Source organism: Aethalodelphis obliquidens, unplaced genomic scaffold (assembly GCF_003676395.1).
Source record: "Aethalodelphis obliquidens isolate GAN/ISIS:26980383/991018 unplaced genomic scaffold, ASM367639v1 scaffold58, whole genome shotgun sequence".
Taxonomy (NCBI): domain Eukaryota; kingdom Metazoa; phylum Chordata; class Mammalia; order Artiodactyla; family Delphinidae; genus Aethalodelphis; species Aethalodelphis obliquidens.
Genome location: NW_020838002.1, coordinates 4,154,664 through 4,167,701, shown reverse-complemented (window position 1 = coordinate 4,167,701; position 13,038 = coordinate 4,154,664). Strand labels below are relative to the sequence as shown.

General features: G+C 38.3%; 1 protein-coding gene across 3 annotated transcripts in view; it reads right to left on the bottom strand.

Annotated features, from left to right (window-relative positions):
- Positions 1 to 13,038, bottom strand: part of STXBP4 (syntaxin binding protein 4) — a 180,713-nt gene that overhangs the window by 24,969 nt on the left and 142,706 nt on the right. The gene's annotated exons all lie outside the window — the stretch shown is intronic.

Genomic DNA, 13,038 nt, shown 5'->3' with positions numbered 1-13,038 from the left:
AGTACATTTTTGTCCTCACCAACAGAACAGGCCCAGGTTGAGGCAGCCCATTCTCTATATTCCAATTATGGGTGGTACTCCTTTAGAACACAAGGGTTTCCATCCCTTGGCTCCACCCCTGAATACTGTTAAGCAGAGGTCCCCAACCCCCAGGCCACAGACCAGTATTGGTCTGCGGTTTGTTAGGAACGGGTCGCACAGCAGGTGAGCAGCGGGAGAGTGAGCGAAGCTGTGGAATTGTCTTCCAGGAAACCGGTGCCAAAAAGGTTGGGGACTGGACTTTCCTGGTGGCACAGTGGTTAAAGAATCCGCCTGCCAATGCAGGGGACACGAGTTCGAGCCCTGGTCCGGGAAGATCCCACATGCCGCGCAGCAATGCCTGCTGAACCTGTGCTCTAGAGCTGATGCTCCACAGCTGGTGCTCCACAACAAAAGAAACCACCACAGTGAGAAGCCCTCGCACCGCAACAAAGAGTAGCCCCCGCTCTCTGTAACTAGAGAAAAGCCAGCGCGCAGCAACAAAAACCCAATGCAGCCAAAAATAATAAGTAAATAAATAAATTTAAAAAAAAAGGTTGGGGACGGCTGCTGTAAAGGATTGTAATTGACCTTTTGGATCAGTCTTTGGTATTGACTTATCAAGGCTCCTTTGATGAGTATAAGAACATTAACACATCAAAGAACAGACTCCTGGTGCAGGTAGCCTACTTCTTTAGAAAGTAACTGAGCTGTAACAACAAACCATTTCCCCAAGTCTCAGCAAGGGGCAGAGCAAAAATGCAGGAACAGCAACTATGAACAAAATAAAACCTTTCTCTATCATCATTCACTTCATATTCTTTGAGAATAGCTCTAATGATGTTATTTTTATAAGAAAAACAAAACAAGCTTTACTTTATATTTACCTCCAGTCTTTTAACACAGTTGTATAAAATAAGAGCCTGGCCCAGAATTCTGTAACTACTTCCTTTGTGGATTAACACAGGCCACCTAGGAGTTTCTTTTTTCCCTTAATGAATAAATGTTCCTATTTTAAGCACAAAATAAGCATATCTGGGAACTCAGCATAAGCAAATGACTGGCTTCTTAAAAGCCCCTGAAGTGACACTATATATATCTCCGATAGTAACCATGGCCAGCACACGCTCAGCCAGACAGGCCATGATCAACTGCTGCTGCAGTTCACGTAGATTTATCGCCTTTACACTTTCTACACCTTTGTTACAGATCACTTCATTTTTCGCTGACAAGCCCCTCACCTGAAGGGAAGAATCTGATGACTGTACACAAAACCCCTGCTTTTATGACAAAAAGGTTCAGAAATGCCAGGAATGATGATCAATAGGGCAAAGACACGCTAAAAGTAGAAAGTCATTCTAATGTGACTAAGATTTTTGTTTAAATGACTTGTCTCTTCAGTGCAATTATAGCCATATTTCTAATTTATTAATTCACAGGTCTTTTTTTCTAATGAGGAGAAAAAAATATGTATACTTTAAAGACAGTATCTTTTAATCTATAGGATCATTTGAGAATTGAGATTGACATTGGGATACCGCATCCCCATGCCATCAAAATAGAGTTCCTGCCCTGATTATTTTCTTACAATTAGTAAACAAGGACTATAACTTCACAACGGTCTTATTAAAGGTACCAATTCATATCCATATAAGTCAAAATGGTTATTCAATGACTGTAGCCATCAAGATATTCCTGTTTATTGAACAATATTTGAGGATAAATTCTCTGTTCTGAAAAAAATAGCATTTCTTTTTAGAAGACTGAGTGGTTTCTTCTTCTTCATGCAGTTAATATAGTCTGTAAAAAACAGACTTGGGGACTAAATTGATAGCGACTATCTTTCAGTGATAGTTCAGTAATAGAAAACACAATCACTGTCCAATTAATTATAAGTTAAAAACTACAATATATTGATACACCAAATAACCTACTTTATAGAAAAAGGGCGCTTTTGATTTCTACAAGCTTATATAACTATGATGGACGCAATTGTCCTTTAGTAAAGATTTTCATCCCTTCACAATAAGTGATTTGGGTATAATTACAACATACTATCTAAATACTTTTCAATAATCGTTATAGTCCCAAGGCATTAAAATTTTTCTACATTCCCCACATCTTTATACTTGCAAATATATAATGCTTCTATTTTTCCTTTTCATCTTTGCTTTAAAACTGTTATGACAACTATTGTTTCTGATTGGAAGTATTTGTTTATGAACCCTCACATAACATTCTTTCCATCAGAGATCATTTGTTTCAAAGTACTCTTCATGAGTATTTTGCCAAAGTAGGAGTCTCGTGCATATTCAGCTTAGAACACTGGCTGTCACCTAACACTCCACATATCCAAAACCAAACTCATCACATGTCCATACAAAATAGTTTCCCTTCTATTTTCCCAGCCTATTTACGTAGGAAAGTTCTCTTTGTCATATTTGGCCCTTTCATTAAATATTTATTCATCATTTTTTTTAGTGATTATTTTTCTGTGTTTAGCATTTTACCTGGTGTTCAATACGTAATGATTAACAAATTAACATGTACCTTGGTCTTATGAAACATTAAAAAGTAATCATAAATAAAGACACCATTAAAAGTAGGAATAAGTACTAGGAAAGAAAAGTATTGAATACTATGAAAGAGTAACTCATAGCACAGACAAAGGTTAAACTCCTTAATACATAAATAACTCCTACAAATCAGTAAGAGAAAGGAAATGACAAATAGGAGTCTGTGAAACATGTGGAACATTCAGGACATAAATGTACTTAAACATATGAAAATAGGCTTAATTTCACTCTTAACAAGAGAAATACAAATTAAACTAGTATGAGAGGCTGTGTTCATCATGTTAGCAAAGAGTAAAAGATAGTTTAATAAGACACTGTGTTGAGGGTATGAAGAAGCAGTCATTCTCATACTCATGGGAGTATACATATGATAACATATGTATGGGGAGAAACTTTTCAAGATCTACCTAAAATTTTAAATGCTAATAACAACAGTTCACATTAATGGAGTGGCCATGTGCTAGACATTGCATTACACATGTACCAACTCTCTTAGGCCTCACAACAATTTTACGAGGTACTATTATTATCCCCATTTTACAAATGAGGAAACAGGCATGGAGAGGTTCCATCACTTGCCCAAGGTTACACGGCTGGCGGGCAGTAGAGCCCAGACTCTTAACCACTACACTGAACTGGCTCCATGGACCATTTAATCCAGCAATTCTTCCAGGAATTTATCTTATAGATAACCTTTATGTACAAGATTATTAATTGTAAAAGTAAAAGATTGAAAATAATCTAAATAACCACCAATGGGGACTGATTAAATACTATATATCAGATAACGGGATATTGTCCAGCTGTGAGAAAGAATGAGGAAGTACTTTATGTACAGTGTGGATAAAGGGATGTAGGATGAAGGAAGGATCTCTGAAATTGCTGGAGTTATCCAGGTACAGACGTGGGCAAGAACACTAGGTTGAGTGAACAGCAAGTGCAAAGGCTCTGGGATGGGGAAGAGCTTGGCATGTTTGAGGAACTGAGAAATCATTGTTCCCGGAGAATAGTGAGTAAGTTAGGAGGGGACTGATACAAGAGTGAGCTGGAGAGACAGGCAAATATGACTATGCAGGGTTTTGTAGGCCATGTTAAAATTGTTTGAAAGTTTCTTAACAGGAAAGCTGGAGATATGCTACTGTTTAAGATGAAGAAAGCTGCAAGAGAATGTTGCTCCCACCATATGTGTGGAAAGCTGCACAACCTAAAAAAAATTTAAAAAATTTTGTTTAGTCCCTCAGAGACTAAGTTCCTCACCTGAGCTGACCCTCAGGTGAACTGAAGTCCAAAGGGTGACAAGCCCCTCTGAGGGAAGATGGGGCACGTGAACTCTTTCTCTCGTGGCAGAGCACAGGAAGAAGTCTTGCCATAAAAGTGGGTAGGAAGAAAATATCTAAAACTGTAATAAATTTGTAAAGCCTGCTTACGGGCTAGCATGATAGTTTGGTGTCCCCGGGAGCCCTAGACACAAGGAGAGCCTGCTCTTCCTGAACAGCTCTTTGCTCATGAGAAAGACAAGGGGTAGGCAGGAGACCTGAGAGAGCCCCTGGGTAGTGTGGGCTCATGCAGGACCTGCAAAGGTTCGAGGGTGGAGCAGAAGTATCATCCATGACCTGGACCCTCCTCTGATATGAAGTAATAGCCGGCTGCAGTTCGGGGAGGAACAAGGGACACTCCCACATGTCGACAGGAATCTGAGTGACAGAAGGCAAGTCATCTGTTCCTGGGGGAGGGGCAAGAAACTGTCACACCCCCAGTCCCTCCCAGACTCCACGAAAACCTCATTTGTCCTGGTGGGGTGAGGTGGGGAGAAAACCTGATGTCTTCACCCTGCACTGACACTAAGTCATGGAGGGCACTGATGTGACGCAGAGTTTGACTTCCACAAGGAGCGGGGCAGGAAACCCACTTGAGCACTTAGTAGGAGGTAGCACTAAGGAGGGACAGGAAGGCTGGGAAAGTTCTACCCCTGAGACTTGGGCATGGGGCCTGTCTGAAACCCAGAGACCAGAGTAGGAAAGCCGAGAGTCTCTCCACACCCCCTTACTCCCCACATGCACCGCTCACCTGACACTGAGCTGCCTACTCTGGGAGAGGGCAAGAGAGCAGACAGTAAATGTCCACTGTGATGCAGGTGTGTGGAGCCTGCTGCCTGCTGAGGATGGGGCAGGCATACTGAGAACCCCTACCCCCAGCACCCCAGACCTCACCTGAGCACAAGAGAACAGCAGACAAGTACTAGAGGAATTTGAAGTCTGTGGTAAACTCAGTAGAACCCTAGAAACAAAATGCAAATCCAGCTTGCCTACAAATGAGAGTGAATAACCACCCTCCCCCGCAAACGCACACTAAAGGCCTGACAGAGAAGAGACAGACCCATTTCAGGGTTTAAATAACATTTACCCCAGTCTCTACAGTTCTGTACCTCCAAATACTGACAATCACAATTATGAGACACAGAAAAGCAAGAGAAAAAGATCCATTGCCAAAAGATAAAACCACCAACAGAACCAGATCCAGAGAAAATATTGAGCTTTAAAATAATTATAATTACACATTAAGAAATCTAGTGGAATCTAGTGAACTATGGTTGTGTGACTGCAGTGATGCTCGTTACTTGGGTATATCACGCAGAAGGTAATGACTGAGCTTGTTGAGGCCCAGAGTCATGTTAAACAGCGGGAGGGAAGGAGAGAGTGCCAAGTGAGCTGAGGGAATGTGTAAGAGTGATTGGAATAATGGACCCCAGACTTTAAGCTGAATAAGAAGACAAGTAAAAATAACAGTGGAGGCTGAAGGATAGAGAAAATAGGAGATCTTATTGAGGAAAATAAACTATGCAGTGAGCTGGAAAGGTGGGAGGTTTGAGAGGGAGAGTCAGGAGGCTGAACCACTGTCTGTGGTGCCAAGGTTTGTGGTGGAATTGGAAGACCATGGTAAAGTGGGAAAAATGGGCATTGGACAAAAAGAACTGAAAAGTAAAGGTGGTGGACTCACATGGATGATAGCAGGAGCTGGGATGGGGAGAAACACTGGAGAATGAGAATTCCAAGAACACAATAGAGAAAGACAACACCATCAGTCTCAGAGGGCTTAAATAACCAAATTTATCTGAAAAACATTTTCTAGTGTAGTTGTTATGAAAACTCAAACACATTTAACTTTTAGCATCTGATATTTTGAGAAAAAGGGAAAAGAGAGGGAAAGAGCTTGGGCGGAAGGGTGGCTATGAGAAAGAAAGAAAGAAAGAGAGAATCTAACTCACAATTAATAAAGCTTCACTAAAGAATAAGATATATATCACAGTGAAATTTTTTGCAGTCACAAAATCTGAATCTATATGTAATGTTCCTCAATTATAATTGAAAAACTATGGGAAAATAATAATCTTGTGGAGTCTATATGATAGTGATAATAGCAGTCAGCTTGCCTAGCTTACAGGGTTATCGTGAGACTCTTATTAGAGAATATATAACTATATGATATATATACAAAAGGAGACAATTATTATTCAGAGTAAGGAAAATAATAGCTCCTTCCTTCTCCTTCGTTTATGGTTCTAGAGATATAGAGAAATTTGGATGCTTAATATGGGAAAGGTGTTTAAATTATCTACAGGGGAAATCTCCATTAATATACTGGGATATTTTTTAGAATCCTCTCCCAGTACAGGAAATTATATAGTCTCTATTTCACTCATGATAACACCCAATAAAAGAATAACAGAAACCAGTGGGACACTCTGACCCTCAATGAGTGGTATGATGATAAATGCGTAACAACCAGCTCTTGGGGGCAGGAGGAGCCCTAATTTGTAGCATTTGCTGATTTCCGTGGTGTAAATACTCCTACCATAACTGATTTCAAGCTACTTATGTGACATCAATGACTACAGAGTTGAGAAGAAATATGTAGTAGTAAGCCATGATATAGTATTCCCGGATATGAGACATAAATAATCTCAATGACAAAGATAAGGAAAATAATTAGGAAGTGGTAAGTTTTGAGTATTTATTCCTCTTTTAAATGTTTAAACTGAAAATGTAATACAATTTTTAATTTTTAATAATGACTATGTTTCACAATTAGCTCACAGAATTCTTGTAAGCCAGTACTAGCCAGGTCCGGTATAACCACCGTGGAACCTATATCTTACCTCCCTGGTCCTAATAGAAAGTTCAAAAATCAAAGGATACAAATATCGTTTTATCCAAAAGATGATAACATGAAACCGGTATCAGTCTAAAATGATGTGAGAATTACTGTCCTAATCATAAACTATGTGTTTATCAAATGTTTACACAGAGATTTCTATATGCCTGGCATTTTTCTAGGTATTTAAAAAATATTAACTCATTTTATCCTAACAATCATTTGAGCTAAGTGTTATTATTAACCTCATCTTACAGAGAAGAAACTGAGGGATAAAGAGGTTTAAGTAACTTGCCCATTGTCACACTAAAAAATGGTGCAGCCACAATTTGAACCCAAGCAATCTGGTGCTACAGCTTATGCTTTTAACTATTGTCATGTTGTTTCCATTTCCCTAATTCCTGTTAGCGTTGCCAACAATCAATATTTTTAAATGGTCCAAAAGTATTTTGCTTAACTTTCTGAAGAACAAAAGAAAAAAACTCTTAACATTTCAAATTCTGCATTATTACCTAGAGAAATGCTCTTTTGAAAGAAACTGAAATAATGTTTACGCTTAAACACAAAGCAGTCTATTTTAGAGACATTTTAATGTTAGAGTTACGATTGTACAAGTTAATTTGTAGGTATGAACTGCAGTGCCAATTTTTAAAGAACTACTAGCTAATTTTCCTATGAAAGATGAACCTATTATACTGAGAGATGGTTGTAACCTGTAAATAACCAAATAATGCAGTATTTTAAGTATAAAAACTTTCTAAGGACATAATTTATTAAAAACCTATATAGATTTTGTGAATTGTGCTTTAAACTTTCCTTAAAATTAGACTTGCATGAACTCTATATTAACAGACAATTTAGGATCTGTGATCTGATTTTTTACACACGGTTACATACATCATCATTTGAACAAACAAACAAAAAATCAAATGACTATATAATGTAGGAAGATTTTATGTTTTTATATTAGTATGTCTTAAATTTAGGAGTTCAAATGTTAACATAATTAGATATAAGTCCTTTCTAATTAGAGGTCATTCACTGAGCAGGTTAAAAGCTGTAATATATTAAAGAACAACATGGTAAAAATATCCCTAGAGGTTATTTGGTGGTTCATAATCCTCTTTATCTTGTCACTCTTTTTGGGTAAATACTACACTAATACCCAGTTAGGAGGAGGGAAAAAGCTAACATTTACTTTCTACATTTCTTTTCCCAACAGATGCAAAAGTCAGGATTTTTACAGCTGAAATTTTACAGTATTTTACAGTTAAAATCACGGGGTGATTTCCTTGAACTCTGATATGCAGACATTCGAGAAGCCAGCTGAAATGTTCTTTCTTAGGCAGCTAGCTTTCAATCCCGTGACCCACACTGAAGGTGAGAATGCAGAATTTCACTGGGTGTTGTCTCTGGGCATTCAGACGATGCTGGGGGAATGATCTGGTTAGGTTTGTTTGGCTTAAAATCAATAACCTACAACAAACTTCATTTTGTGCACTAATAAAACAGCATAAAACCTGCTGAAGCTTTCTTCACTAGAGTATGAGATCTCCCTCTGCATAATCAGCCTAAAGAGGTCACGGGTGTGTGTGTGTGTGAGAGAGAGAGTGTGTGTGTGTGTGTTCCTAATTCCCTTTAGTGTACAAAGATAAACAGGATTTCTTTAAAGCACTGCTATTGTTACAATAATAAAGATATTAAGAGGTCAGTGGCTGCTGAACATGAATTAATTCATGTATTAGAAGGGAAAAAAATGAACTGCCTCTTCTTTCTTCTCCATTCAGCAAGACTGATTTTAGTAATTAGAAGTGGCAAAGTAGCTGTCAAGCAAGCTTGATTCCCTCTGGTTAAGAGTACCAGCAATATGTTGGGTAGTCCAAAATGGATACTACTATTTGCCTGCAACTAACAGTTGCCTGAGAGTTATAGGTAGACAGACTTGAATTAGGAAAATAGGAACAGAAGAAGGGAGAGAGAGATAATACATAAAAGGGATTATGGCATCTTAAATTTAGGCACAGTAAACTTGGGCAGAAAAAGTGAGCTTGGAGATGGTGGACTCAAATCTCTAGATCCCATCTATCAATCTGATTTGGAATCTCATCCAAGCTATCCCTGATCCAGCTGGTCAAAATCTCCCTCACGCTTGTCCAGCATGGTAACCTCTTGAACATTCTCAGCAGTGCTTCTGGCTCCTTATACCTAGCTAGGCTCTGGATCTGTCAGAAACTTTACTCAACACTTTTTCTCCTCACATTTGTTGAGTGACTACTATCCGAGGCCCGGTAGAGTGGTGACCAGATTCAGAACAGTGCCTCACACATACATCCTGGGCACCCAAGAAATATTTGTTGACCCACTGAAGAAATCTGCTTCCCATGAGGGCTGATGGTTCAGTGAATCCTGTGCATATGTGAAATTTTACTGTTGTTATAAGGTCTTTGTACTCACCAGGGGAACTTTCTTACAAATATTTGCACAACTGTTACTTGTGGATTTTGACAACAGGATAGTGGAGGACCAACAGACATGCAATTTTAGAAACACTATCACAGAGCAGATGAAATTAGGTCAAGATCATTTATGTTCCCACCCTAAGGACAAATAATGCAACTCTAAGCATCACTAGTCCCTAGTCATGTAGCATTTTGCTGTTAACATCCTTCTCTTTAAATTTTTTAAAAATGTGATTATCTGAAAATCTATTAAGGATCTCACATTACTTTCAGATAAAATTTGAAAAAATCATAAAAACAAGAACTCTTTTGGATATTTGCCTTTAAAAAGATTTGTTTAAATTTTTATTAAATGCATTTTTAAAAATATGCAAAGAAAAGCAATAAAAACACATTAGTAGAGCGGGTAAAATTTTGAAACAACAGCCTTCATGCAGTCAGATAAACTCAATACTGATTAAAGAATTATAAACTCTAATAAAAGATAAAAGATCTTTGCTTTTTTTCCTCTTCACAGAATATTAGTGCTCACAGAAGAGTTGATTACCACTTAAAAAAATCAAAAATCCATAGTGTGGCATTTAAAATCCTTTCAAAACACATTTCTTACAGAAAGACACGTACTGGAATGTGCACAGAAACTTTACTCATAACAGCACCAGCTGAAAGCAATTCAAATAACCGTCAGTTGGTGACTGGATAAATAAATTGTGGAATATCAATCAATGAAATACTGCTGAACATTGATACAATTGCACACAACACCAAGGATGAATCTCAAAAGCAGTATACTAAGTGTAAGGTGTTACATACTTGGAATCTATTTATATGAAATTAGAAAAGGCAAAACTATAGTGACAGAAAGCAGGTCAGTGGCTGCCTGGGACCAGGGGTGATGGAGGGGACTGATTACACAGGGGCACATGAGAAAGTTTTGGAGTAATGGAAATGTTCTGTAATACAATTATGGTGGTATTACACAACTGTATATATTTGGCAAAACTCAGTGAATTGTACACTTACATTTTATTATATGTAAACTATTCCTTTTAATTTAAAATTTTAAAATGCAGAGGGAAATCTCTCTGGGCAGCCATATAAAAAACCTCATTAAAAAAAAAGAGACTTTAAAATACAGCTTTAATCTTTTTTTTCATTTTCATGTCCTATTAATCCCACCTAGTGTCTAGCCTCCTAGAATTATTGACTTCTTTCCTTCTGTGGATTTTTAGATACTGTTTTTCTACCTGGAATGCTCATCACTGTGGGATATATTCACTCAATAACCACTTTTGAATGAACTTCAAAGACAATAGTCATGTACCACAGTCTCTTTGTCAGGTTATAGGCAGTTCTCTAATTTAGGGACTTCTTCAGTTGTTCCCAACTATCTAGAATTTTTTCTTTGATGTACAATTTACATACAATAAAATGCACAAATCTTAAGTGTACATTCACTGAATTTTGACAAATGTATAATCTAAAACTCCATCAAGATATAGAACATTGCCATCACCCCAGAAAGATACCTTTCCAGTTGATTCCTACCACCATTCCCCAGGCTACCATTGTTCTAATTTTTAAAAATATTATGTTTTTTACTTTTAGAAATACCATTTAGTTTAAAAAAGGATTTCTGTTTCTCTGCTTAGATATCCTATCTTTGCATTCATTGTGAATATATTTTCCTCTACTTCATTGCACATAGTTATAACAAGTACTTTCAAGCCCTTGTTCCAACATCTGGATCTTTTGGGAGTTGGTCTCAGCTCATTGTCTTTTCGCTTAAGAATGGTTACATTTTCCTGTTTCTTTTTACACTGGTAATATTGTTTTATATTCTGGAAAGTATGAATGTTACACTGCAGAAACTGAATTCTGTTATTACTCTGAGGAGTGTTGATATTTTTGATTTTGCAGGAAATTTACTTGGTCGGACTCATGCTATAGGATATATCTATCTCTTGGGCACAGGCTCAAATCTCAGTTCAGTTTTTTTTTTACCCCCTTGGCTGGGCTGTTACAATCTTCCCTGAGCTTGGGGTCAGGCAGAGTTGAGTGGAGTTTATATACAGAATTTGGGGGCCCTGTATCTGGCTGTCTGCTCTCTAGGCTTTCCTCCCTCACTTTCTGGCAGTGGTGGTTGCCTCAAACTTCATCTTCTAGTTCCACACATCACAGAGATTTCAGGTTATCAGAGTCTTACTGTCCCATGGGTCCTGTTAGGTCTTGGAGTAGGGTGAGCTAAGCAAGGTGTCCATGGTGCAAAATTTACGAAGGTACTCATTCTCAGGCTCATGCAAGTGCAGAGTCAGCACACAAGAGTGATTGCCTCCTTAAGAAGGCCTTGCTTACCTCACGTTAGTCCCAACCCTGGGTGCTGCCCTCAATCTGAAAGTGGAACAAACAAGAAACTTATGCCCTGTTTGTTCCTTCTTCCAAGTTTTGACTATTGTCCAGAACCTGCCTGATTTTATTTACTCTCCAGAGCCTTCAGGTGGTTGTTTTTCTATTTTGCCCAGGGTTTATAATTGAGTTCTTTTTTTTTTTTGAGAGTTGTTTTATTTAGCAGGAACTTTTAGGATGCTTCAAGCAGTATCTCAAGTAACCCTGAGGGAATTGCTCCGAGAGGAAATGGAGGAAAACTATATAGAAGTTTTGCAAAAAAGAGCAGGTAGTCAGGAACATCAAAAGATTATTGTTAATTAAAGAAAACCAGATATCCCAAGTTAAGGAATTTAGCACTTTTCTGTGTATAGGGAGATGCAAGAGTCTGGGCTCACTGGAATCATTCCTTTGATATGCACCTCAGCTATCTGGGGCCAGTATCCTGTGTTTTCACATCCTGAGTTTCCTCAGGGCTCACCATGGGGAGTGGCTGCAGTCTGATGGCTGATAGATGGCAGGTATTCTTCCTGAGTTCCCTCAGGGCTCACCAGCTCACCAAAGGCTGTGGCTGCAATCTCTGATGACTGTGACATCCTTTGTTTACTGATATGGCAGCCAGTATATAATTGAGTTATGAGGGATGGTTAGTCTGTCAGGAGATTATTCGGTCATACTGGAAGTGGAACTCTCAGAATCAAAGAATTTTTGAGTGGAAAGAGATCTTAGAAATTCTCTATTGGATTGTCTTACTTTAGAAATTGGAGACTGACACCAAAAAAGGTTAAAACCTTTGTTATAGAGTCAGTTATAGGGAAGGAAAGTAATGTAACTTCTAATCTAGTGATTGTCCTCTATGCCACTCTGTAATAATGCTGAAAGAGCAACTTCTGTGCGGAGCGTAAACTGTTGCACTCAGACCTCTTTCAAATGTAAACAGTGTATTAATTCTCAAATATTAATTACTGCCTACTTAACAGTTTGCTATTGTTATGGATTGAATGTTTGTGTTCCCACAAAATTCATATGCTGAAACCCGAACCCCCAGTGTGGCTGTAGTTTGATCTGATAGAATTACTGTCTTATAAGAAGAGATTCTGACCCCTCTCTCCATCGCTGTATGCGCACAAAGAGGAGATCATGTGAGCTAACAGAGAGACGGTGGCTGCCTACAAGCCAAAAGAAGAGGCCTCAGAATAAAACTTACCTTGCTGGTACCTTGACATTGGACTTTCCAGCCTCCAGAACTGTGAGGAATAAGTTTCTGTTATTTAATTCACTCAGTCTGTGGTATTTTGTCATGGCAGCCCAAGCTGGCTAATACAGCTACATAAATGGATCCAAATTTTGCACACTGGTAAATCAGCTTACTTGACAGCATTGCTTTAGATTGACCACACAGAGGTAAATTCATACTCTTCTTTAAAAGAGCTTGAACTCATTTAAAA